We start from the raw sequence: 27,880 nt of genomic DNA on the forward strand, positions 1-27,880 counted from the left end.
TCTTATCAGTGAACTCTAAGAAGAATAACAACAGTTATTTTACTGTTAGACACTTTAGCCTATGCAATATGAAAACTTTGTTTAAATAATAACTTTCATAGGGATAATGTAGATGCATGGAACTGATTGGATCAGGTAGATGGAATACTTTTGGGAACTGCCATGCCAACCACCAGCAGGTTTTTAAAACCTGTTATAAAAATAAGCTCTTATGTATTACATAGATGTTACCATGTAACTTTAAAAGGCTTGTTTTTCTTTAAAGGGAACTAAGCTAATTTGGCAAATACCAACTAATTGGTTCTATCTTGGCTAAAGGACTGGGGTGTGTTAATATTAAAAGAATAGGAGGTATGTGAAAATGCTCTAACTTTTCACTACAGTGACTACACTGTGCTATTTGTGTGTTGTTAGTAACATTTCTATTAATTTTGCTCCCCTGGGATTAATAGTTAATGTTTGAGTATGGCATGAATTACTTCTATAGAATCCTAAATGACATTATTTCATTTTAAGTACACTGAAGTCAAGGGAATTAGAAAGGTATAAGTGTTTAGGATTGCATTACTAATTAGGTATTTTCCATTACCAAAATAATTAACCATCTCTCATAAGTAAATTTGTAAAGCTTATAAAAACACATTTTAGACAATATTAAAATCTGGTCTGGGAGATACAGACCAGATATAATTGATTTCAACTCCTGCTATTTATTATATGTTTGAAAATAATTACATTTTGCTTGGAACACAGCATTGTTACAGAAATCTATCTCTACACTATATGTTTCTGAATAGCTGGACATATTATAGCGAGCAAAGTATATCATATCCTCACGTACTCCTTGAGGTCTTAGCAGGGGAGGGGCTGCCCAGCATCTTCTCTCTGCGTGCACCAGATTATTATTTATTAATCAAATCACTAGCCCTTGAGCCACTGATACTGGGTCAGGTCACATTGCCCACAGCTAATGAAAATCATGAACTCATTCTGTCTAGAGCTTTTGAGTTTTATTGCAGTGTATACCCATCAAAATATCCCTAGGGATATCATGATAGTTATGTCTCTCTTAGAAGAAGCTAAAGTGAGTAGGGGAAAGTACAGCAGTGGCTTACCAGACCATCTTTATTATGACAAGAGTTTTTTGGCTAACAGAAAATTATCTGAGGCCGTCATAATTGAAATTTAGGAACAGCAGACTATTATAAATGCTTAGAATATAAGCTAATTGTGCCTTTACAAGAAGTGATGAATGAAATATGTCAAGAAAAAGAACTACCACCAATATGGTAGGAAGTACATATCACATTGATTCATAAAGAAGGTAATGACCCAAAATCACCACAGAACTATATTTCTCATAAATTTGGATTATAAAATGTTCACAATGATGACCAGACTAAGGAGGTGCATAAATAAGTTAATTTATGAAGAGCCCTTCGGGGATGGGGCGGTATAAAAATCAAATAAATAAATAAATAAATAAATAAATAAATAAATAAATAAATAAATAAATAAATAAATAAATAAATAGAAATTTACCAAACAGATACATGAAAGATACTGTGTGATTTGTAATTAAAATCATGGAGTTTGTTACATTAAAAAAAGTAGAATTCATATTTTTAGATGCAGAAAAAGCCTTTGATAATGTTTCTGGGACATTTATGTTAAAGATGGTGGAAAGCATAAACTTATTCAAGATTTCTTAATTATATACAAAGCATTTACACAAATAAATGTGAGGGTATATTAATAAATGCTGTTCTTACAAAGGAATTACAAATTGGAAAAAATCCCATCAAAGCTGTCCATTATCTCCACTATTACCAAGCCATACCTATCCTAAACAATAAAAAGCTAAGCCATCAAATGTCGTGATGACAAACCCTCAGCCAGCAAGTGAGTCCTGCTCTCCCATTGGTAAGAGTTCATTGCCCCAACATCCCCCTGTCCAAAGAGCAGCGGCACCAAGAAGCCCTCCCACTACTCAAAAGCTAAGCTAGGCGGCAAAGCAGCCGCTCCACTGGCTGGCACCCTCCTCCTGCCCTTCCCACCCCAAAAAACCGAGCCAGCCAGTGGAACAGCCACTCTGCCAGTCATCAGCAAGGATATGGATAAGGGGGGTTCTTGGGTTCAAACCCCCACATTACATGTCCAAAGCTCCACCCCCTGTTTGTGGTTTTTTTGAGTATTTTTGGTGTTTTTTCAGTTTTTGGCCTGCAGAGGGTGCAGTTTTTAGGCTAGCAGCACCAAAATTTCAGGGATTTTTTGGGAGACTCTTCTGATGATACTACCCAGTTTTGCTGAGGTTTGGTTCAGGGAATCCAAAGTTATGGACTCCCAAAGGGGGTGCCCCATCCCCCATAGTTTCCAATGGGAGCTAATAGAAGATGGGGGCTACACTTTTGAAGGTCCATAACTTTGGACCCCCAGAACCAAACTTCACCAAACCTGGGAGGTATCATCAGGAGAGTCTCTTACTGATAACACCCAGGTTTTGTGAAGTTTATTCCAGGGGGGTTGAAAGCTATGGACTCCCAAAGGGAGTGCCCCCATCACCCATTGTTTCCAATGGGAGCTAATAGGAGATGTTGGCTACACCTTTGAGGGTCCATAACTTTGCACCCCCTTGAACCAAATTTCACCAAACCTGAGTGGTATCATTAGGAGAGTCTCCTAAAGATATCCTGAAAGTTTGGTGCTGCTAGCTTAACAATTTCACCCCTGACAGCAGGCACCCCCCAAATTTCCCCAGATTCTCCTTTTAAATCCACCCCCTTCGGGATGGATTTAAAGGGAGAATCTGAGGTCCCCAGTTTAAACATTGAAAGTGATGCTGTTTCAGAGTGGGGACCCCAGATTCTCCCTTTAAGGTGGATTTAAAAGGAGAATTTGGGCTCTCTAGTTTAAACACCATTGAAAGTGATGCTGTTTGGGGGTGGATTCCAGCATCACAGCAGCTGCCCATGGAGGGGGGCATAAAACTCCGATTTTGCACCAGGATCCATTTTCCCTAGCTACATCTCTGCCCAGAGAGGAGAGCCCAGATGGTGGGGGGGAGGGAGGGCAGGGGAGACTGCCATCCCTGGCTTTGGAGAGCTGCTTTTATAACCACTGAGGCCAGGGGCTGGGCTTGGGGAGGCATGGCCATGCCCCAGGGGTGGGTGAGAGCATGGCCCCCATAAAAATCTATTCCTACGTCCCTGGTCAGCACGCTCCTTCCACTCCTCCAACCCCAAAAGCCAAGCTTCCCGCCACCCCCAAAATCTGAGTTTAGACCATTGCAGGGAGGAAAATGCTTCCTAGGGCCCATTGCATCCTTTCCCCTCCCCTTACAATGGGCTTTGTGATTTGATTTTGATGTGCTGCCATATTACATCCATTAGAACAGTAGCTATATTGTAAACATCTGTTTTCTCTTGTTTTTAAGCAATATTTTTCTACATGATATAAATCTGTGGCATTTGACTATCGTTTGTGATTTCTAGTTAGTAAAATAGTTCTCACAGCAACAACATAGACAGACATATCAAATGAAAAGAAATTGATAGAGTGATATCTTTTACATAAGGCAGCCTTATGACTATCCATTTAAGAATAATTATTTATTGCTGCAAATCCATGTCCAACTAGAAAATGATAAAATCCCAGTAGTGGAACTACATATTTTAAAATCTTGGATTCAAAACAATTTGTGTGAGTTAGGGCTCATTTTAAGGCATATTTTGGGACAAGGATGGCATCATCTGTGCAGAATTGCACAGTGGAGCTTTTTCATGTGGTTAAGGGCCTGCTGGACACCGGCCCTGATTATTCAGAAGACCATACTTAGGTCTGCTGTGAATTATTTGTGAGATGTTTTGCAGAAGAAATTGCTCATATTCGTTCCAGCTTTGATGCTACAGTTAATACACACCCAATTCATGTGAGTATGGCTCTTGCTTGTCCAATTTTGATGGATAATTTTCAGCTAGAACTGCTCAAGGATGTGAGCAGAATCCCCAGAGAGATGAAGCCTATCATATGTTGACTGGATCCTAGACCATCATGACTGATAAAATCAGATAGAGGGGGACTGGCTGAGAGGGTAAAAACAGTGCAAATGAGTCCTTGGGATTGCTTTAAAGAAAGCAGTTGTAAGATACCTACTTAAGAAAACTTCTATGTACCTACTGTTTTAGAAAATTAGTGGCCAGTTTCCAATGTTTCATATTTTGGCAAGGTACTTGAGCAGGTGGTGGCCACCCAATTTCAGTGTGGTTTTTTTCTCATTAGCCTGGGAGAAAACCTAATTACATATCCCATTTCCTCTCAGTTGTAACCCAAATCTGCTTCAGTTCTATATCTATTTTGAGTCTCTTCAAGTTTCTTTTTAAGACTTCTGAATTCTTTCTGTCTGTGGAGTATGTCCAAATCTTTGTATGACCCTTCATTGAAACAATTTGTAGTGCTTAGCATCTCCTTCACTTATCGTAGCATAAATTTCTGACAAACCATCACGTATTTAGGAATGCATATATAATGTCCTCTTATCCAAAATTTTAAAATTTGAACAGGCCCACTTAAAGCTGACAAAAATATTTGACATCCCCTTTATGATACATAGGAATATTTTCATGTCTTTCCAAAGTGATGTTAAGGGAATTATTTATAGGACCACTTGAGATAAGCAAGCCTCTTCTTCAAGCCTCGTATCTCCTTTGTGCAAGTTTTACTCGGAATCTAGGCATACCCCTTTGGTACATTAGGTGGTCTGGATTCCCACATTTCATTTTTTCCTTAAAAAAGAAAAAGGTCTGGAGTCCTAGATCCTGCCTAGAACTGACTACAAAATGTGCTTTCAGTTTCCCCTCTGATATATGCATTGGAACTTGCACGCACTTGTACAAAGGAAAGGCAAACAACTAGGGTTACAAAAAGATTTCAAAGAACATATCACCAAAAGAATCAAGGTCAACAATGAAGAATTATTTAAATTCATCAGGAGCAGGCTTGTTTCTAAGAAAGCTTCTCGTTTCCTTACTTTTTAATTTTCTATTTCATAACTGAGATATAATCTTGAATTTTAACTCCATAGAATAGGGCTGATGTGTTTCTGTTGCCTGCGAGGCACGAGGCTGCTTGACTGTAGCTTGATGGAGCATTTGGAGGCCTTAGATTCCCAGTCAGTTCTCATCAGAGCTTCTAATACATGTTCTGATATTTTTAGATTTTGTGATTCCTTGCACACTTTAATCCTACTTTTATTGATTGACCATTCCTACGTATTGGAGTGCTTTTCTCTTGGTTAGGTTAAAAGCTTTTCCCAAGCTTTTTTGCTGAGTAGGTTCCAAAGAGCAGCCTACTTGGATCGATTGTGCCCCTGTGGATCTGGAACAACTGAAACTTTATTTCACATTCTTTTTGATTGTGTGTGGAGGTCCCTTTGAGAGACCTCTGAATTTGGCTGGTGATTGCTTCTGATGCTTTTCCCCCCATTGTGGAATTTAGGTAGCAGATATGGTTTTGGAATTTCGTGGGTTTAACGAAAATGTTGACTGCAATGACAACTATGAAAGGGTGGAAATAGAGGGAGGTGTTGGAATGATTTGTGTTGTCTGAAATTGTTGGGTCTTTGGATTGTAATGTAAAATTAAAATGAAGAGAAATAAATACTCCAAACCCCACCCAAATCAGGGAACCATTGCTAAGTAGCTTAAAGAGAAACAGCACCCCCCTCTTTATGGAAAGATAACCTGATAATATCCCATGCATGTAGACTTTGGGTGTTTGGAATAAGCTCTGGGTATTGTGAAACACATGGCTTTTGCTAATACAAAAAAAATTGGAGGGGGTTGTTTTCCTATTGGAGACACATTGAAATCCAACTTGTGATAGTGAATATGCTACTTCAGTTTGTGCCATAGCATTTTTTGTTTGTTATGCAAGCAGATGTAGTTTTGACATAATAAAAATGTGTGATGATGGATTCAAAACATAGCTGAATGAAGGTTCATTATTGTCTTTTCCAGAATTTTGCGCAGATTTCAAAGAGCGCCTTAAAAAGATGCTTAATATGCCAATCGTACTATCTTCTATGGAAAATAGTGCAATGATCTCATTCTGTTAAGGATGCCAAAAATTCAGGGCATGGAATATCTTGCAGATGCTATCTTTCTTTCCTTTTCTATATGCAAACTTTGAGTTTTCACTCATAATGTTTTGATAGTGTTAAAAGGCTGCTTCCCTCTCCACATCTATCACAGTTTGCTGGCCAGCATTTTCATGCCAGATTTGCAGTGGAATGTTGAAAAGTTATATCGTTTTAGTCTGTAACTTTCTGGATCAATTCCAGTAGATTCTTTTTTACATGGGCTGAATACTTTTTTTTCTTTTCTATTTTCTTTTTTGATGAAAAAAAGAATGTGGGTACTTTGAAAGAACAGAATTACTTCAGTCTAAGTCAATTGAAGTCAATGGGATTAGACGGGGCGAACTCTGTTCCGGATTGCACAGTTAGACAGTTTGATTCATTATAACTAAAAGCCGACTTACTGCCTTAATCTAAGCGCGCCCTTTTCAGGATAAACCAGATTGAGCATGCTGGTCCTGACGTATGCAAGTTTGCCCACAATTAGCCATAGTACATAAGGTTGCCACTCTGAGATAGGAAATTCCTGGAAATTTAGGGGTAGAACCTAGGAAAGGTGGCATATGGGCACATGCGCAAGTTGCCCTGAAATGAACAGGGAGGTGAGGAGTTTAACACCCAAATGCAGTTCAGACACCCAGAACTGCATTATGCATTTTTTGCCTTCTGGTCAATGGTGGCTTTTTAAGACAACTTGGTTTAAAGTAGTCATTCTATGTCAGAATCCTAAAACACAAGCTGCCGGACCTGCATGTGTATGTGTATATGTGTGAAGTGCCATTGAGTTTCACCAGACTTAAACACCCAGTAGGGTTTCATGGCAAGAGACATTCAAAGGTTGTTTGCCGTGGCTTACCTCTGTGTAACAACTCATCCTTGGTGGTCTCCTAACCATGTACTAACCAGGGCTGACCTTGCTTAGCTTCATGGTCTGATGAGCCTGAGGACCATCCATGCCAGGGGCCTGAGCTGTATATACTGCATTATAAATATTTACATCACACATGAATTTTTTAACTTCTTTCACAAGTGAGATTCCAGAAATACAGAAGAAAATGTTGAAGAGCAAGGAGTCTCATATTTTGGTTTGCATGTTTGATATGCCCCTTGATGGTGGAGTGCCATCATTTGCTTAGACAGGAGTGAAAATACTTTTATTGACCAGTACATTTGCATCAGACCTCATATAGTAGCCTCGTCCTCTGTATAATATTCCACAATAACCTGTCACAGAAGGAAGGCTGCATAAGCTTTACTAACATAAGAACATAAGAACAAGCCAGCTGGATCAGACCAAAGTCCATCTAGTCCAGCTCTCTGCTACTCGCAGTGGCCCACCAGGTGCCTTTGGGAGCTCACATGTAGGATGTGAACGCAATGGCCTTCTGCGGCTGTTGCTCCCAATCACCTGGTCTGTTAAGGCATTTGCAATCTCAGATCAAGGAGGATCAAGATTGGTAGCCATAAATCGACTTCTCCTCCATAAATCTGTCCAAGCCCCTTTTAAAGCTATCCAGGTAAGTGGCCATCACCACCTCCTGTGGCAGCATATTCCAAACACCAATCACACGTTGCGTGAAGAAGTGTTTCCTTTTATTAGTCCTAATTCTTCCCCCCAGCATTTTCAATGAATGCCCCCTGGTTCTAGTATTGTGAGAAAGAGAGAAAAATTCCTATACTCTGTCCAACATTTTCTACCCCATGCATAATTTTGTAGACTTCGATGCGCCTCCCCCCTCAGCCGCCTCCTCTCCAAGCTAAAGAGTCCCAAGCGCTGCAGCCCCACTCTCCTCATATGGAAGGTGCTCCGGTCCCTCAATCATCCTCGTTGCCCTCTCTCTGCACTTTTTCTATCTCCTCAATATCCTTTTTTGAGATCGCAGTGACCAGAACTGGACACAATTACTCCAAGTCTTGCGGTCGCACCACTGCTTTATATAAGGGCATGACAATCTTTGCAGTTTTATTCTCAATTCCTTTCCTAATTATCCCCCAGCATAGAGTTTGCCTTTTTTTACAGCTGCCATGCATTGAGGTTGACATTCCCATGGAGCGATCAACTAAGAGGCCTAAATCCCTTTCCTGGTCTGTGACTGATAGCACTGACCCCTGGCGAAAGCGTGTATGTAAGAGAGTTTGGATTTTTTTGCCCCTATGTGCATCACTTTTGCATTTTGCTACATTGAACTGCATTTGCCATTTCTGAGCCCACTCACCTAATTTATCAAGGTCGGCTTGGAGGCCATCGCAATCCTTTGTGGTTCTCACCACCCTACATAATTTGGTATCATCTGCAAACTTGGCCACCACGCTACCCACCCCTACTTCCAGGTCGTTTATGAATAGGTTGGTTAAGAGCACTTTCAGATTAAAAGCGGATCCTTGGGGGACACCACTCCCGACATCTCTCCATTGGCGAGAACTTCCATTTACACACATACTTTGTTTCCTGTTTCTCAACCGGTTTTTAATCCATAGGAGGACTTCCCCTCTTAATTCCTTCATTGCTGAGTTTTTCTCCAGCATTCTCTGATGATGAACTTTGTCAAAAGCCTTTTGGAAATCCAAGTAGACAATGTCCACCCGGTTCATACCCCTGTCCACATGCCTGTTTACACCCTCAAAAGGAACTCTAAGTAAGTTTGTAAGACAGGATTTGCCTCACATAAAGCCATGCTCACTCTTTTCTCAGCAGGTCTTGCTTTTCTACATGTTTTATAATTTTATCTTTAATGATAGATTCTACTAATTTACCAGGAACAGATGTCAAACTGGCTGGCCTGCAATTTCAGGTCCCCCCTAGATCCTTTCTTAAAGATTGGTGTGACATTAATATCTTCCAGTCTTCAGGGATGGAGCCTGATTTCAGGGATAAGTTGCATATTAAAGTGAGAGAAGATGGCAATTTCATGCTTGAGCTCTTTAAGCACTCTTAGGTGAATCTGAAATCTGGGCCAGGCTGAAGTTTGGTAACATTTAGTTTATCAATGGCTGCCAGAACTTCTTCCTTGTCCTACCACTATCTTAGCTGGTTCCTGCGGATTAAGCCTCCTAAGAAGCTTGGTTCAGGAGGTGCAGGGTGTTCCTCACCTCCTCTTGGGTGAAGATAGATGCAAAAGAATTCATTCAACTTCTCTGCAATCTCCCCTGCCATCTTTTAGCTACCGCACCCTTTGTTCCTTTGTCATCCTAACGGGCCTTCTACAGCTGCCCTTGCTGGCTTCCTGCTTTTGAGTGTACTTGAAGAACTGTTTGTTGCTGGTCTTGATGTTCGCAGCCATGCGTTCCTCATAATCCTTTTTTGCCTCCCTTACAGCTAACTTGCTTCTCTTTTGCCACCATTTGTTTTCCCTCTCATATTCTTCATCAGTCAAACTGGACTTCCATTTTCTAAAAGACATTTTCTTTTTTCTGATAATTTCCTCAACCTCTCTTGTTAACCATGGTGGCTTTCTTTTGGACTGGGTGCTGCCTTTTCTAACCTGTGGAACACATTCCAGCTGAGCTTTTATTACTGTGTTTTTAAATAACCTCCAAGCATCCTGGACAGTTTTGACTCTCTTGATTTTCCCTTTCAGCTTCCTGCGCACTATCCCAGTCACCACTTTTTAAATACACAGGAATTGTATGTATTGTAGCCTTGAATGACAGGTGGACACACAAATTTCAACCTAATAATTTGAAAATTGACAACATGAAGAGAAGGGTTTATCCAGATCAGCCTGTACACTCCAACACGTGCCAGCTGGGTGACCTTGGACTAGTCACAGTTCTTCAGAGCTCTCTCAGCCCCACCCACGTCACAGAGTGTTTGTTGTGAGGGGGAAAGGGAAAGGAGGTTGTAAGCCCCTTTGAGTCTCCTTACAGGAGAGAAAGGAGGGATATAAATTCAAACTCTTCTTCATCCCTTCGGTGGCGAACCTTCAAAGACTTCCTTCCCTTTTGGTCTGATTCAGAAAATCTTTGATCTCTCTGAGATCTCCCCCCTGCCATAACATCATGTTACCACAGAGATCATCTGAAAGTGTAAGATCAGGTCCCTTGAGTGTGTGAGTATGCTGAATCCTTGACCCTGAATCTGTTCACTCACCCCACTTGTGTGGGTTAACTTTTGTTCTCCAAAATGCTAAAAGTTTTCCCTCTTTAGCGCTGCCCTTATTTACATCCCCTTTCAAGACTGGTAATCATCACTCATCCTGACACTCTATCCCAGTGGTGGCGAACCTATGGCATTCCAGATGTTCATGGACTACAATTCCCATCAGCCAATTGGCCATGCTGGCAGGGGCTGATGGGAATTGTAGTCTATGGAAATCTGGAGTGCCATAGGTTCGCCACCACGGCTCTATCCCATCTCCCTCATTACTCTAGTTAGCTCCTACATACTGTGAGGGTTTATTTCACTCAATTTAAATATTTTCCCATTATTTTCCTTTTTATTTTTATCATTTTATTTTATATTATATTATTTTTCAATAAAACTTGATCCAACTTTCAACAACTGTCTGCTTATTTGACAGTTCCCACTTAGGAGGACTCTGCTACATTGGTTACTTGATCCCAGTAACACCCTCTAGCCCCAGTCTTCAACTAATTCCTCCAACAAGTAGAGACTGCCTATTCAAGATAACAGAAGGCTCTAGAATAGGTGCAAGTGGATAGATGAGTCAGAAAAATAAAGGAGCTATACCATGATGCAACAGCTGCTTAAAATAGTTAACTGATCCTGGTATTTTTCTTTCCTATATTCTTGTTTAGCCCTATATTCAGTGTTGAGATTAAAAAAACCAAGATTCAAGTCTCCTCTACTTGGATTAATGTATCTTTTTCCTCATTTTATTTAACCATTTCTCATTAATCAGCAGCAGATGCATTATGTTTATGAATTCTGTAGAGAAACACAACTATCATCGCATCCTTATTATCCTGAAGGCCTAAGTTGTCTTTGGTATACTACATTAAGGACTGTGAATAATGACAACTGAGTCCCAGCTTCTGGATTAAGTACTCTCATGGTTAATTGGGAAGAAACAGCCAGTAACTCTGGTTTGGACCGCTTGGGGGATAGTTGAGAACAAGGAACAGAGAGAGAAAGATGCTTGCCCTTTCACCCAAGAATTGCTGCCCTCAGAAAAACAGAACTAGTGACATGAAAGGGTGACAGAAATTTCTTTTCTTTTACATTTATTTATTCTAGTAGTGAAGGGATCTGATGGCCTTTTGGTCCGTCCTGGAATTCACAATCCTCTAAGTGATAACAGGGCTGAATCACAGGAACTATTTCTATCTTGACTGGAGTGAAAGGTGCCATGCTCATTTGTGTATATTGATTCATACAGATGCTTCAAACAGACCATTAATTAGCAATCTGGGTTGAATTTGAAATTGGCAAAAATGCCCCCAATAACTGTACCAAGTTGTTTAAAAAATAGCCACGCAATAACAATGAGTGCTGGCTTTAGAAAATGGAATTCTCAAGGGGGGGGGGCTTTTTAAAAAAACATTCCAAAGTGTCCCACTTAGTACTATAACTTTGTATGTTTATAATAGTACAATCATCTGCATGTTGTCAGTGACAACTCTAGTCCTGTTTTATTTATGTATCTCATGACTTGGTTCTCCCTCTCATTAACTGCTGTTTTTCTTATAGCTGAAGCCAACTGCTTGATGTTTCAAGCTCAAAAGTCATAATATTCCTTTGCTATTGGAACAGTCTCCCTTGTGCTTGGGGTTAACAGCAAAGAAATATTCAAAGACAGTTCAAACTGAACATAAAATTCAATTATTCAGTTAAAATAATGTTCTAAACTTTAAAAAAAGAGGGGAATCAAATTGCTTGGGTGCATAGGGTTCTGGAGGCTCCCGTGATGCACTGGTTTTCAGGGAATGCCAACCTTTTTTAAAAAAAAGCAATGAAATCATTTATTAGAACAGCTGGTACAACTGCTAGGCAAGAGAAAACATCTATCCTTCAGAAATGTTGCTTGCAAATATGAAGTGTATTTGTGGTTCACTTCAGCCTGGAGAGCACACATTATGCTTTTAGTGACCTTTCCATTATCAGGATGTCTTCAATACAGGAACTCACTAAGCAACAAAGCAGCGATAAAAACACTTTGTGAGTTTTGGGACAGGGTGAAAATGTTTCTCTTAAGAATTTGTGAAAGTGGAAGGTTTTGGCTCTACTTTTAATTATAGCCTGCTGTGGCCTTAATCACTGTGGCATCCTGGTAGCTTTTGCTGTTTTGTGTCACTTACCATAACGTAATAATTTTCTTTGTTATTGTTGTTGCATTAGTTTTATTGTACATTTTTAAATACTCTGAGTAACATATTAAAATTGAATTGAAAACTGAATATAAATGTCAGAGGCTGGAGTTGCTAAGTCAGACTTCTGGACCTTGGTGCCCTTCAAATTGCTTGGGTCATAGAGTTTTGGGGGAAGCCTGTGTGACTTCACTATTGGGAGAGGAGGGAGTTAAAACTCATCCTGTGTTATCTTTCTCCCATGCCAGGCCTCTCTGCAGCCCAGCAGAAAGCACTAAAGCACAGCCTCATTGGCTTTGTGCTGACTGTCCTTTTCAAGGAATTATTGGAGCCTAGGAGTCAGCTTCCTGCGGGACTTCAGATAAGGGTGTGGTTGTAAAATTCCCCAAGCCATATTCTGGGCCTTCTGGGGTTAGACTCAGCTATTAGGCATAACTTCTCAAAGGGTACATCGAGGGTTTAGGAGAATAGGGCTTGGCTCGATGTAGGAGGAACAGTCCTAAGACTAATGCTGGACATGGGGGACTATAGTCTCTTTTCTTTGGAGGAGGAAATGTTTCAGTATTCCTGGGTTAGGAGTGCCAGCCTCCAGGTGGGACCTGGGGATCCGCTAGAGTTTCAGCTCATCTTCAGACTACAGAGATCAGGTTCCCTGGAAAAAATGGAGCTTTGGAGGGTGGACTATGTGGCATTGTACCCCACTGAAGTCCTTATCCTCCCCAGGCTCCATCTGCAAATCTCCAGGGTTTTTTTTAACTGGATCTGACAACCCTGTGTCCCATCCCCCATCTATAACCTGGGAGGGATCAGGTACCTCTACACTGGATACAATCCCCAAATCCTTAAACTCTGGGCAAAATTCAAATTATGGTTTTTTTAAAAAATGCAGTACAACATGATTTAAATGTAACACCAAACCAGGGCTTGCCTTGAGCTAATAATGTTTTGTGTTGCAGGCCATAGGAAAACCATGGTTTATAATCAAGAGAAACTTTACGGTTTCCTACAAACTTTCCCCAGAAAAAGTTGAAGCACTTTGGCAAGAACAGCTTTCAGTGGGGAAATTAGATGAGAAGAAAGAGTTAAACGTTTCTCTTGCTCTGCTCTCTCTCATAAAACCTGAGCTCCTATTCTTTTTTAAAAAAAGTTTGGAAAAGAATCACAGAACTATACAAAATGTATTGTCCTGCCCTGAGTATCATCCTTGTAACCTTGCTGTTATGCAACAAATTTCTTCTTTCCTCTGTGGGATTTTTCTCTCTTATAATCAGCCTCATCCTGCCCTTGAACATTTGAAAAAATGAAGAACGATTTGTTCAGTGATAGTATTTGGTTCCTTTTCCAGAAATGTGCTATTTATCCAGATTATGTTAATCAAAAACCGCACCAGTTACTAGCTCAAAAATATTGGTGACTATTTTTGCAGCTGAGTTGGGAGAGACTGCCATCTGTTGTCAGCTTATAAGAGATAATTTCAGCCTAGCCTTGTCACGAGGTAATTGATTCTTGCTAATGCATAAGTGCTGAGATGTGTATAGAAAGTAAATGTTAGTCTGAAGTTAGGCATGCATCAAAGTAGGAGCACTTTTCATCTTTTATTTTAAAGGTGATCTAAGCTGAAGTTAGGAAAAAATTCTGTATAGTAACAATAAAGTATTCAGAAGCCATGAACACAAAAATGCATGTGATACTCTTTAACACCAACCAGGATGAAAAAACAGTGTCTTAAGATCTGAATTCTTTCAAACATCTCTCAAGGAAGGTAGGGGAAATTTTTTTAAAGGTAGGGGAAATTTCAGGCTTTAATCTTGATGGTATTTGTCTGTTCCTGTATAGCAAGTCATGCAGACTTAGGAAGCACTAGGATCAGAGTGGAGTTGGTTGTGTGTTCCATTTCTTGTCTGGACATTTAATTAATCATGGGATTTTATGATCATGGCAGAAGCTGTTATTATTCACCCTGTTTTCTTTATGCAAATCCCAGGGTACTTGATACCAGTTTTGCCCTGTATTCTAGTTCCACATAAGTCACCACTTAGAGCTAGTATGGTGCAGTGGTTAAAAGGGTCAGACTTCAATATGGAAAACCATGTTTGATTCCACACTCCTCCATGTTTATGGTGGACTCTAATCTAGCAATAATTGTACTACAAGTAGCTAAGGGATAAAGTAGCCAGAGCCATTCAAGTGCTTACAGGCAGAGGGCGTTATGGCGCTGGGGGTCAGAGGAGAATGGTTTTCAGAAGGTGTATTTGATTTCTTAAGGCCATTGCTCCTTCTGCTCTGGCCCCCACCCAAAGGGAGGTGGTGAGGTCAGTCGCTCTGCCCCTGGCTGCTGCTGCTGCTTCTGAATGCTAGCTTGGTCTTGAATAATGGTTATCAGGTGCAGCACCAGCCCAGACTAGGGGAGCAGGATGGTGGTGTAGCCCATGTAGTCCATAAGGAGTTGTACTCATTCACCAGGCGCCCCTTTCACCCTGTGCCCGGAATACAGAGTTTGTATTTAGTGTTTGATTAGAGGGATAAATTGGGATTGCTCTCAATTTGTGACTTGACCAATTCATGTAGCAGGGCATATTCTTGATTTGGTGTTTGTGACGGGCAGAAGGGGAATTGATCTGTTGATTGGAGGGTTGGTTACTTGCCCATTGTCATGGACAGATCATTTATCTGGTGAAGTTTGGACTGTTGGTTGCTCCTTTCCACTGGAGGGATAAGAATCCTATTACAATGGCCTGCCCCTGGAGAAGAATGGAATCTGTTGCATTCCTGAGAGCTCTGGGGGAGTTTCAAGGTGACAAGGCCGATGCTCTTGTTGAGGATATTGTTTTGCTATGGAATGGTGAGTTCAAGAGGGCCATCAATATGATTGCTGCCGAGAACCCATGCCTACCATGCAGAGCTCACTCAGTCCTTTGGTTTAATGGGGAGTTGTGGGCAATGAAACAGGAGGGGCGACGACTAGAGCACAGGTGGTTGAAATCCCCCTGAGGGTCTGATCAAATACAAAGTTAGAGCTGACTTTCAAGCCTATGAAGTGGTGGTGAGGGAGGCAAAGAGAACTTACTTCTCCTTCATTATCACATCGTCTAGTAGACATCCAACAGAGCTTTTCTGAATGCTGAACAGCTTACTGTCCTCCAATTGGGGGGTAGTAGCTGTGATACCCCCAGAGATCTGTTGTGAAATCTTTGCTGGGAACTCTCAGAATAAAGTTGCCCAGATCCACAGGGGATTGGATACCACCATTGAGAAGTTTTCGGAGAGGGTGTGTGTCCAGAAGGTTGTCTGGTCACATTGTGTTGGACCAGTTTCAGTTGCTGCAATCTGAGGATGTGGACAAGTTGCTCGCAGGGATGTGGCTTACCACTTGCCTCTTGGACCCGTGCCCATCTTGGCTGATGAAATCTAGCCAAGGAGGACTGGCTGAATGGATCCAGGATGCGATTAACTCCTCATTGAGGGAGGGGATGGTGCCACTGGCTCTTAAGGAGGCAGTGGTTCACCCCTTCCTGAAGAAGAAATCTTTGGATCCAACAGTGTTGGACAATTATCATCCAGATGCCAGTGTCCCTTTCTTGGGAAGGTCCTGGAGACAGCTACTCAACTGCGGACATGCCTGGAGGAAGTTGATTATCTAGATCTGTTCCAATAGGATTTCAGGTGAGGTTTTAGCACAGAAATGGTCTTGGTCTCAAAGATGGATGACCTTTTACGGGAGAGGAACAGGGGGAATACCTCCTTGTTAATTCTCTTGGATCTCTCAGCCGCTTTTGATACCATCAACCATGGTATCCTCCTGAAGTGGGTTGGGATTAGGGGGCACTGTGTTGCACTGGTTCTCGTCCTTTCTTCGGGGCCAGCTCCAGAGAGTAGCAGTGGGCAGTTCCTGGTCCCAGCCATGGGAGCGTCACTTTGGGGTTCCCCAGGGCTCAGTGCTATCCCCCCCCCGCTCTTTAATACCTATATGAAGCCACTGGGAGAGGTCATCAGAGGATTTGGAGTGAGGTGTCATCATTATGCGGATGTCACCCAGCTCTACCTCTCATTTCCATTTGATTCAGGTAAGGCCCTTTGGGTGCTGGATACTTGCCTGAAAGTGGTATTGGAATGGATGAGGACCAATAGACTGAAACTGAATCCATATAAGACAGAGGTGCTGTGGGTGGAGGGACCCTATGTCCAAGAGGTCAGGGAGCATCTGGTTCTGGACAGAGTGGTGTTGCCCCTGAAGGACCAGGTGAGAGACCTGGGGGTGCTCCTGGATTCTGCTTTGTCCCTGAAGTTGCAGGTGGCAGTGATGGCCAGGAGTGCCTACCAGCAGCTCCGACTGGTTTGCCAGCTTCACCTTATTTGGACAAAGGGAGCTTGTCCAGTGTAATACACGCTCTGGTAACTTCACATCTTGGCTACTGTAATGCGCTCCACATAGGGCTTCCCTTGAAGAAAGTCCAAAAGTTGGAGTTGGTGCAAAATGTAGCATCTAGACTGCTGATGTGTCAATCTGGCCGGTTATAAATAATGCCAGCCTAGAAAGAACTACACTGGCTCCCTATTCACTATTGGACCAAATTCAAGGTATTGACAATTATGTTTAAAGCCCTAAATGGCTCAAACCCCACCTACCTAAAGGAATGCCTTCGGCCATACGAGCTGGCCCGTACATTGAGATCAAGTGGGGAGGTCCTCCTGATGATCCATTCCACTGATGAGGTGCGGTTGGTGGGGGGGACATTGGAGAGGGCTTTCTCTGTGGTAGCCCTAAATTGTGGAACAGCCTCCCTTTAGAAATTCACCATTATATGGTTTCAGATGTCTGATGAAACCTTGCTGTTTACCCAGGCCTTTAGTGGTTGACCTCTCCCCCCCCCCGACCCTCTCATTGATGCCAGCTACAGGGGGTGGGGTGGGAATTTTTAATGGGGTTTTAATCAGATTGTATGTATTGTTTTAACTATGTTTTATTCTGATTTTAACTTTGTATGTTTCAACGGGGTTGCATCCCCATTTGTTAGCTGCCCTGAGACTATGGTATACAGCGAGGTATAAATTGCAGAAATAAAATAAATAAATGTAGAAAATTAGGGTTTCAAAGAAGAAGCTGGCCCTCAATGATTACTTTGACATACTAGTAGAGGTCCAAGTGGAGTCAGTATGTTAGGAACTGTCCATTGTTTCTGTTTTTATTTTTTGTAATGTTCTATAGAGTGATATGCATGCACAGATTACTGCAGCTTTCAGTTTGAGGGCATCGTTTTTACCAATAATGTGCATTTATAAAACACCACATTCAAAAAGTAACAGTGATATTTTTGAGATATACAATGGCACTAAGATTGTTTGGACACAACATTTTACTAGATATACAGGTTTGCATGCAGACTTTAGTAAAGTACTACCCATAAGGAATCATGATATAGTCAGACCTGTGATTGTGGCAAGATTGCTTTTTTGCAATGTTTTACCAATGTAAACATATGTGTCGGTATAACACCAAAGAGCATGAAACCATATCCAAATGTCTCAGCAAATCGCACAGGCTATGGTCCAGAATTAATTTTGAGGATGTAATAATTTTAAATCATACTTGAGGTAGAGTGCAGTGCACTAGAAAGAGAAAATAAACAGACAGGACAGGGGGAAAGTGTGCTTACCTGTAGTTTTCAACAAGTTTGTGAAAGGAAAGAAGCATTCTGCACCTGAAACAGTTCTGAACAGAACTGAACAGAAGTGAATCATGATCATTACCTAATTGTATACATCACCAATTTGTCATGTTTTGTGTTAACCTTCAAGTTGTCACTTCCTCAGTATCTAATTGAAATTGCTCCTCCTCCTTTTATGGGTGAGGAATAGGGGGAATACCTCCTTGTTAATTCTCTTGGATCTCTCAGCCACTTTTGATACCATCAACCATGGTATCCTCCTGGAGTGGGTTGGGATTAGAATCTCCAAACTCTTCCTTCAAAGCAAAGGCACTAGGGAGGAGAACCAGACAGGCACAAATAAAATTACAGGCAAACCTAGTCAGAATGAGAGTTCTGATAGTTCATGCATTGGTGGTGAAATTCTTGAATATGGTTTTGCAAAGTGATGTGAAATAAATGACAAATTGTACTATTTATTCAGAAAGAAGCTGCAGCTCTTTTCTTTCTAGACAGTTGTAGCAGGGTTGCTGTTTTCCTGACTGCATTTGACAGTTTTTGCGTAAATATATACATGTAACAAGTTTTAAAGAAAATCAAGGGGAAAGAGAGAAAATAGCTGCATTTGATAGCAATAGATTTACTTTTGCAGCATTTTTTTCCTTGGTGGATTTGTTTGCAATGTGGTTCCAGTGCAATAATGATAAGGCAAATGACTCTTATCTGGTGAACTGGATTTGTTTCCCCGCTCCTACACATGAAGTCTGCTGGGAGACCTTCGACTAGTCACACTTCTCTCAGAACTCTCTCAGCCCCAACTACCTCACAAGGTTCCTGTTGTGAGGGGAGAGGGTTGTAAGCTGCTTTTGAGGCTCCTCACATTAGAGAAGAGTGTATGATTCTGTATATAGGAGCAGGAACCTGGCCTTAAGATCATGGCCCAAAACATCTTTTTTATCCCCTTTTCTTTCATTTTTAACATTTAGTCTGATGAAGAGTTCTGGAAAAAGCTTACACACTTTCCCCAAACTCAAGTGCTTACACCCTCCCCCTGCCCTGTTTTTGTTGGTCTTAATGAAGAATATTATATAGAATTGGTTTGGGGAATTTATTTGGACCATTGTGGTTACATGGAACTTCTATTGAAACTAGCCTTAAAGTGATTGTGAAACAGCATCTAGACAAATAAACACTGACTATAATATTTCAGTTGTATTCTTCCAATATGCCAGAAAAAGACAGATTCAAAATAGTGATGCCTAAATTCCTTTTAAATTAATTACTCCTGTCACAGCTTTCAATTTCCTCCACACATCTCCCACAGAGATAAAATGGCTTATCATTAAAGATTAAAAACAGTTTCCTGTAGCATATTTCTAAAATCTTGGAATGGGGTGTGGTGGCACATGTTTTTAAGGAAAAGGTTTCTTAATTAACGACGACAAAGGACAGATGGTTTCTTGAAAGATTTTTGCCAATAATGTTCCCATATGGTATTACAAATGTTATGGAAACTTCCATTTCTTTGATTTTTAATGTGACTAAAATGCATATGGAACGCTTTATGAAGCATTTGAGGTTTTACACCTGTTTATGGAGGAGGAAATACAGATGTGTTTGAAATTTTTGATACAAAGGATTGTTCTTGATATAAATGTTTTGATAAAGGTTCTGATATCTTAATTTTCCTTTCATTTCCAAAATTCTGAAACATCAGTAGGATTTTATGGTGTTCCTATCACATGGGTCATATCAAATACCCTTCCTGGGATCATGTGGAGGTTCAGACTCTTATTCCAAAAAAGTGTTCAAACATGCTTGAGGTGGGAGCTGGGAAAGACTTGCCAGCAATAACACATACACACACAACTTGTTCGTTGGTAAGATAGATGACTGCAGCTTATTTAATAATCATAAAACAACGTAGGAGTCACCTGGCAGCGTGGGGGTGGATCAGACCTGTGTGGCACACCTGCTGACCAGAAATCCTCACTCCCAGAACGCTTGCTTGAGGGGACCCAATGGGATGGCAAATGACTGGAAGCCCATTTGAGTGCTGACCTCTATCTGGCACCACCTTTGCCATCCACCCATGCCTAGGTCTGACACAATTCCCAAGGTTCCTTATGGGGAAACCCCACTAAGGGAGAGGCAGGCATGCAGGCACCACTTTGTCCCATCCCTATCCCCAGTGCACCAAGTTGCAACAATGAATACAGTGAAAACTATTACAACCATTACATGACAGACCTTACCATGTGTAGTAGTAGAATGTACGTGGACAGGAAAAGTGGCCGATGTTCTGTTCTCCAAATAAAACAATCTGAAGGTGCCCTTTACTTGGCCAGAACAGAGTGGGAGATACACAAGCAAGATGTAACGGTTCAAAAACAAGGTTTATTGCTTAGAAGAACTGAGACCCTAACTCCTCCCAGGGTCTAACTAAAATAAGGTACTTGCTTGACTGGTGAACAAACTTGAAGCTGTAGACTTTTATTATTTCTTGACTCCTTTCAAGAAAGTCTACTTGTCTTTGCTTCTTCCTGGTTCCTTCAGTGTTTTGTCTGGATTCTATTTTCTGTTGACACCTTACCTTTATGTTCTCTAGATTATATATACTTTAGTCTATACACCATAGACGTAACAGATATTGCAGTCTTCCAGCTCCCTAGGCACCTTAGACTGACTGGGCTAAATAGGGGCATTGCTGGGTAATGAAGGAAATTTCTAGGGAAATCTCCAGGGAAATTTCTTAAAGGGACAGGATCTGACTAAAATTCCCTCCCTTAGAACACTATACAAGGAACTAAACCTATACTAGCTATAGGGATAACTGAGCTTAATGAGAAAATAATAAGAGTTTCTCTGGGGCACGACAGCTGATGAACTTTGAAGAGGGGGCAAAGACCATGCAAGCTTGCTTCTTAAGTTCATGCCAGGCCACTGACATGACAAAGACTCATGATCCATCCCACACCAATGGTTTGCCAGAGGGCAACATGTGGCTAACCCAGCAGATGCCTTGCCTTGCCTTGCCTGTTTCTCTGAACCACCTAACCTGCTTGTGAGTCCGCCCAATGTTAACTCAACAGGGATTGTGACAAGAGTCGAAGTTTCTTTGTCTCTGTATTAAATATTATTGTTTGCTCCAGAATAAGGATACTTGAATGAAATTCTGTATAAATTGTCATTGAAATGCTGAGATGAGATTTTAATTATAGCACATTTAAAAATATGTTGTTCTTTTGTTGCTTTATGGAAAAGGCATATTAGTATTTTCTACCGTGTTATGTGACTATTGTTTCTGTCAGGGAAACAAGATGTTTTTCACTATGTGTACATTGCAATGCACACTATTCACCATGGGTTCACAACATGAAAACCCATCACTAATGGGGGTTACTGCTGTTTTGCATAACAGATACAATGTATGTCACTGTAGCAACTTTGTCACAAATTTGCCAAAATATTGTTTAGGATGATGATCAGTACCTCCATATTTGAACTGCATGTGCACATCCCAGTGGCGTTCCTCCCATTGGGCAAAGTGGGCAGCTGCAGGTTCGTGTATTTTCAGTGTTTTTTTCTGTTTTTGGCCTGCAAGGGGCTCAGATTTTAGGCTATGGTTTCAATTTGTCTTTTCTTGACAATTATGGTTTAAACACCATTGACAACAATGGTTTAAACACCATTGAAAATGATGCTGTTTGGGGGTGGATTCCAGCATCACTTGTTTAGGGAGCCCAGATTCTCCTTTTAAATCCACCTTAAAGGGAGAATCTGGGGTCCCCAGTTTAAATAATATTGAAAGTGATGCTGTTTCCCCCAATTGGGGAAGGAGGTGGATACAACACCATAAAATGTTTTCATAGCAGTAATAAAACATTTTGAAAGCATTTTGAAAATGTTTTCCAAAAATTATTTCTTCTGTGTGGCATGGCCCATTGCTGTGTTCAGATTTGTGAGTTGGGGGATGTTCTATAATGTGATGGTGACTTTGAAATGACCTGGTGGAAAAAATCATTGTTTGGTCCTGGTGGGGGAGGGTGGCTACCCATGGGGGAGGCATCAAACTCAGGGCTCCAGTTTGCCTATGTATGCCTCTGGCAAATCCTTAGAAATGAAAATGCAGAATCCAAGGAGATAGTTTATGATTAATAACCCTCCAACATAATTTACCATCAAATAAGAATTCAAGTGGATCAACCTTTCATTTAGTGCTTCAGGGGAAAAATTGGCTTGGATGCTATAAATTCATCCTGCTAATGAAAAAACCCAATATTTCCTCCTTACCAGTACAAGTACTGTTCTTGGATAGAAGAGTTGTTTTCCACCAGCTAGGCTCCCAAACTGGCAGAAGGACCCAACATGACCAGAACAGAATTAGAGAATGCAACACTTTTATGTGCTAGAAAAATGCACGTAACTTAAACCCTTTCATAAACTGTATGATGGCACACCAAACTCTTTTTTACTACAATGCTTGTGTTTGTGTGTGTGTGTGAGGGGGGGGGGATAGGAATATTTAAGATTGAATAAGTGTTCCAGGGAATCAAATATTTCCATGAATGTTGGTAGACTATCAGACAATTATGTTATTATTCATGTGTAGCACACATATGTCTTTAAACTCATAATTTATGAATTACAATGTACAGAGTATGAACCATTGCTAAGTATATTTGTGGTCTTAGTATTTGTGGTCTATGAATCTGGCTGGCCATGTTTAAAAGGTAGAATGCTGATAAAGTACATCAGAATTCCTATGTTCTTTTGTAGGGGCGTGAAGGCTTCTGTTTTTCTATTCAAATCTGTCAGCAGTACAGAAGAGGTAAGCAAGAAACAATATAAGTTGTACTGATATTCATGCTTCTGACACATACCAAGTGGAAGAAAGAAATCTTATATACACATACTGTTCCTTGGCTTTCAAGAAGTATTTCGGGATTTTATTTTCTCGTTCCATAGGGAAACCATAACAGGCTTAAAGAATGCAAAATACAAACTGTATCTATATAAGAGAAATAAATGAAGTGAGCTTCATAAAATCCATACACAGCTAATTAACTCTGCAATGCACACAAATGATTACAGATGTTCCAAAAAAAGTAACCTTTTTACAGTCTGCTTTTGAAAATCAGACTGTCAAGGATTTCAGCATCCCATTTCTAGAATGTCCGGACTGAAATGAATTTGCAAAACATAAAATAAAATGAGAAGATCACAAATATATATGTTACATATCCACACACATTATTAATCAAGCAACTGAGTCCAGTTAAAGCTGAAAGAATAAAGTAATTATACCTTTGGGATGTGAAGAGACATGTGAAAAAATGTGCTTAAGTAATATCATTCCCTACCCCCAACATGTCCAGCAATCATGTAATTCTGAAGCACTACAGTTTAATATTGTGCTGTCTTCTCAGCCAGACTTTCAATCCAAGGCTCTGCTTATTAATTTTCATCAGCTATGTATGTGTAAGAACCCTACTGTTTTTGATGGATGCATATGTATGCACATTATAGAGAGACAATATAATAGATCTGGTAGTCATAAGGAATAGGATGATGTGAAAAGGTCCTTAGGCCATAGAGTGATATGTACTACTTCAGCTGGCCAACTGGAGATACCACTTTTGAAAGCTAACATCCTGCTAGTTAAAAATTAGCACAGAACAAAAAGAATTATTATCCCAACCTTCTTGTTTTACTGGTTTTCTTTTTTGCATAGGGTTTTCTTATTGTTTTATTGTTGTTTTTACATGAGGTTTTCTACAGAAGAATAATTTAAGCTTCTTAAAATGTCATCTTTTATCTACAGTTTTAAATAGTATCATTCATTTTGCTTCCTCATTCTGTTTCTTATACAAGCACATGGACCAGATGACAGCATATTTGACCACTTTGCTCAACACAGGAGCCCCATTATTGTGCCCCAAAAGCAGGGATGCAGTTGACGGGCTGGGCTGGAGCACAGCTTAGGCATTTAACTCATGGATTAATCCTGGTTTGGAATCCTGAAGGCTTTTTTTAGCATGTGTGGGGGAAACATCAATTTGTTAATGTATTCATATACATATATCAAAGCAAACTAGAGTCAAACAAAAGACTTCTGATGCCTGGCAATCTTTTAACATGGTTCCATATGTACAAGAAGAAATGAGAGTGTGCACAAGATCTGAGATCACTCACCACAGAGATCAACTGTGATTTGCTAGCCGTGTCTGAATGTCAGTGTCTGAGCCTGCAAGATAAAAACAGTTAAATATAGAAACAAAATCTTCCATCTCAATTAACCGGAAAGAAATCAATTTCAGTTTGCTTTTAATGGCTTTAAACTATTTATGAGAGGGAGATGATGTTCCATGGTTTGAAGAGAGATAGAATTAAATAGGGATGGGGGAAAAAGTCTTCAGAGCCTTAGCAAATTTAAACAAGCTCTTTACATTGCAATTTGCATCTCAGACAAGACTATTTAGATTTTGAATAAAATATTTTGATGTGATTCATATGAGAATATGAGATAATTTTTAAATCTAATACTATTTTAGGTTCTTAATGATACCAAATGTAGTTTAAACCTCATTGAACTTCTTTGTTATCTTGTAATTGTTATACATTTCATTGTACCTACATGGTTGAACTACTCTATTTTTCAAGTCAGTATAGAATTTTGGTTGTAAAGTAATTCGTGGATTCTATTCCTTTCTGGGGGAAAAGTGTTGATACTTTGCTAAGCAATATTAGATTAATTTTCTCTCTTTAGGATGAAAAATATTTGAAATATATTGCACTTCATTATAATAGATATTATAAGGTATCTGAATCACAAGACGCAGCAGAATTAAATTGTTTTAGTAGTGAATTTCTTTTTGGAACATACTGATATTATCCTTCATTCCCTTGTGTAATACCTATTAATTTGACTAGGAATTTGCACACACACATTAAGGGAGCAAATGTCACAATATTTTCTTTCTTGGGAAAGCACATAAGGAGTGCTGAAAACATAGTTCACATTTATGATGGTTTGAATAATATGATTGACCACAATAGCTGCAAAGGAACCCTTAGACTTTTATTACTTCAATAATCCTACTGAAAAATGCAGTTGTTGATTACACTCCATTGAACGATTAATATGGGTCAGTTCAACATTTGAAACACTGGCATAGACATCTGAGCACTTTGGGCATGTGGTGCTTTACTCTGGCTAGGAATCTGAATGTTACCTGCATGGTTTCCCCAGTTGCTTGGCCAGATGTTGCACTTTTATTGTGCATAGCATATAATTTCATTGTATAGATTGGCAGAGCTTCTGTTAATTTAATAATCTATGCCATATGAAGATCTGGATTGTTGCAAATGTTCCTTCCATCATATATATATAATGTTTAAATTTATTTATTAAAGTTATGTCTAGAATTCAGTTTACAGGATTTTTAGCCTATGAACTCTTATAAAAAAATTGAACATTCAAAATCAAAAAGCGTAGTTGTCAAGAAGAGACAAATTGAATTTTTTTCTTAACCAGAGATTTGTCATTCAAACTACAAAAGTTTTATTTTAAGCATCCACATTCGACATTTGATTGTCTATTACACAGGTTTCCCCTCCACCCTGCTTTGTTCTGATTTTTCACACTGTCTGTTTTCTCCTTGAAAACAGGTGCAGAAATCAGTTTGTGAGCTGAATTTTTTCTATTGTTATGAAACCTCAATTTTCTTCAACTATCCTGGGAGATTCTGCATTGTTCTCTGTGCTGTACTTTTTTCCCCATTTCCCCTGAAAATAGGGAGGACAACAAGCACAGTGCTTACTTATAAAATTTGAAGCCATCTCTGCAGACTGGCTTGAGGTGGTTTTCAAAGTATCAGTATTGATATTTATTTGATTTTTATCCTGTTCTTTTCCAACCAAAATTGGGCTCATCCTTAAAATACCAAATATTGTCCTGTGCATTTCAACATTTCATTCTAGTATCTTGTTCTTGAAATGAAAAGTGCATTATTTTACATTGTATTTATAGTTTATATTTTCTCGTTTGTAAATGGGCTATTGAACTGGTTTTCAAACTTCAGAGACTGAACTGTGCCCTGAACTTTGGGACTACAATTTGATGGTTGAATATTTAATATTCCATTATTTCTATTGAATACATTTTCTGACATTACTGGGCTAGATGCTGTAAGTTCTTTTCCTTTTCATAAGTTCTTTTCCTTTTCATATCCTTCCTTCCTTCCTTCCTTCCTTCCTTCCTTCCTTCCTTCCTTCCTTCCTTCCTTCCTTCCTTCCTTCCTGTAGGATTATATTAATTTCAGAATTGGCTTATTTAGTTGAGCTGTCTTGATCTCTGAAAAGATCTCTGAAAAGATCTTTCTCAATTTTTTGTTTTGTTTTGCCAGAGTACATTCATAATTCCTTTTGCAATACATATTGATAATGAGTTTCTACTAACTGTAGGCTGTTGTGCACATCAAGTGCTTCAGGCCCAGGTTAGAAATGACAACGCTTCCTCTGAGGCTGTCTCCTTGATACTAGCATTGGTTGAAAAGCAATAGAGAGGAAAATGATGCTTGCCTGTTTGCCAGATATAGCTTTAGCCTCAAAGGCTGTGTCGTCACATTGCATGTGTATTGTCTCCAATGACATTTAAATGAAGGGCAGAAACTTCTCTTTGACAATTTGTATTTAGCAGAGCCCTGCAGGTAGGAACTGGCCTGGCCTGCATATGGTTAGGTTTTAATTGCCAAAGACTCTGACTAATTTCCATGGGTGTATGAACTTCTACAGTGGCACTTTCTGCCTTCCCTAAATGCTAATATTTTATTCAGAAATTTAAAATTTCCCATATTAAAGAATAGTTAGTTTTTTTTGCAAATGATTACAGTTTATATTTTGTTAGCAATCATATAAAATAAATCTGGTTTTAAAGATACTTGAATATGCATATCTGTTTAAGAATGCTGTCTCAAAATCCCTGCATTGCAAGTATTGCTGATTTCCCACTCTCCCCCCCCCCACACACACACACGCACTCCTGTGATGTTTCAATGATTTATGGCTTAATTCTTTCTTGATAGCCATATATGCAGTGAACATATGTTACCTTTGGCACAGCAACTGCTGCATCACCATAATGAAAATAACTATAATGTTATGCAAGAAGAAAATGTTTAGATGGCCTTCTGATTCCACAATCAATCAAGTTATTGCAGTCAGCATTTTTTGAACCAGAAGACAATCCTTCACTTCTTTTTTGTAATAATTTTTATTTGTTCTCACATCAAAAACAATAGACATTGACAACAGCAACAATAACAATAACAAATAAGAAAAAACAATTTAATATATAACAGAATACAACCCACAACACTTCCTACAATGACTTCCAGCTCTCTCAACTTTGATTGAAAGGACTTTAAATTCATGCATTAAAAAATCAAATCAGTTATTTTTTTGTTTTTGTAATATTCTACTTTATTTCCTCTTTATTTCCCTTTATATTTAAAATCCTGCTATTGTTTCTCTGTTTGAATAGATTTTGTCCGTATTATTTGGTTTGAATAGATTTTGTCCATATTATTGTCCCTTGTTAGTTATTGTCCCTTGTCCATATTATTGTCCCTTGCATCAGTTTTGCATTTCTGCATATTCTGTGACTTTCAAAATTCACTCCTCCTTTGTTGGTATTTTATAGACTTTCCATTTTTGTGTATATAGCGTCCTTGCTGCAGTAGTCATATACCGGGATATATACAGAGCTTTTTATTTTCCATGTGAATACTACTGCATTGAGTTTCTGAAAAGGTTTTAGGCCAAAAATTATCCT

General features: G+C 39.7%; 2 long non-coding RNA genes across 2 annotated transcripts in view; one reads left to right on the forward strand and one right to left on the reverse strand.

Moving 5' to 3' along the window:
* The first annotated feature begins 5,948 nt into the window (after positions 1–5,948).
* On the forward strand, positions 5,949–27,792 carry LOC125430733. The gene is made up of 3 exons (XR_007244219.1): positions 5,949–5,960; positions 22,740–22,744; positions 27,686–27,792. It is a non-coding gene; the product is annotated as an uncharacterized LOC125430733 (long non-coding RNA).
* Positions 24,241–27,880, reverse strand: part of LOC125430732 — a 49,234-nt gene continuing 45,594 nt past the window's right edge. Inside the window, exon 3 of the long non-coding RNA XR_007244218.1 lies at positions 24,241–24,292. This is a non-coding gene — a long non-coding RNA (uncharacterized LOC125430732). The remainder of the gene's footprint in view (positions 24,293–27,880) is intronic.

This window comes from Sphaerodactylus townsendi, linkage group LG04, assembly GCF_021028975.2.
Source record: "Sphaerodactylus townsendi isolate TG3544 linkage group LG04, MPM_Stown_v2.3, whole genome shotgun sequence".
Taxonomy (NCBI): Eukaryota; Metazoa; Chordata; class Lepidosauria; order Squamata; family Sphaerodactylidae; genus Sphaerodactylus; species Sphaerodactylus townsendi.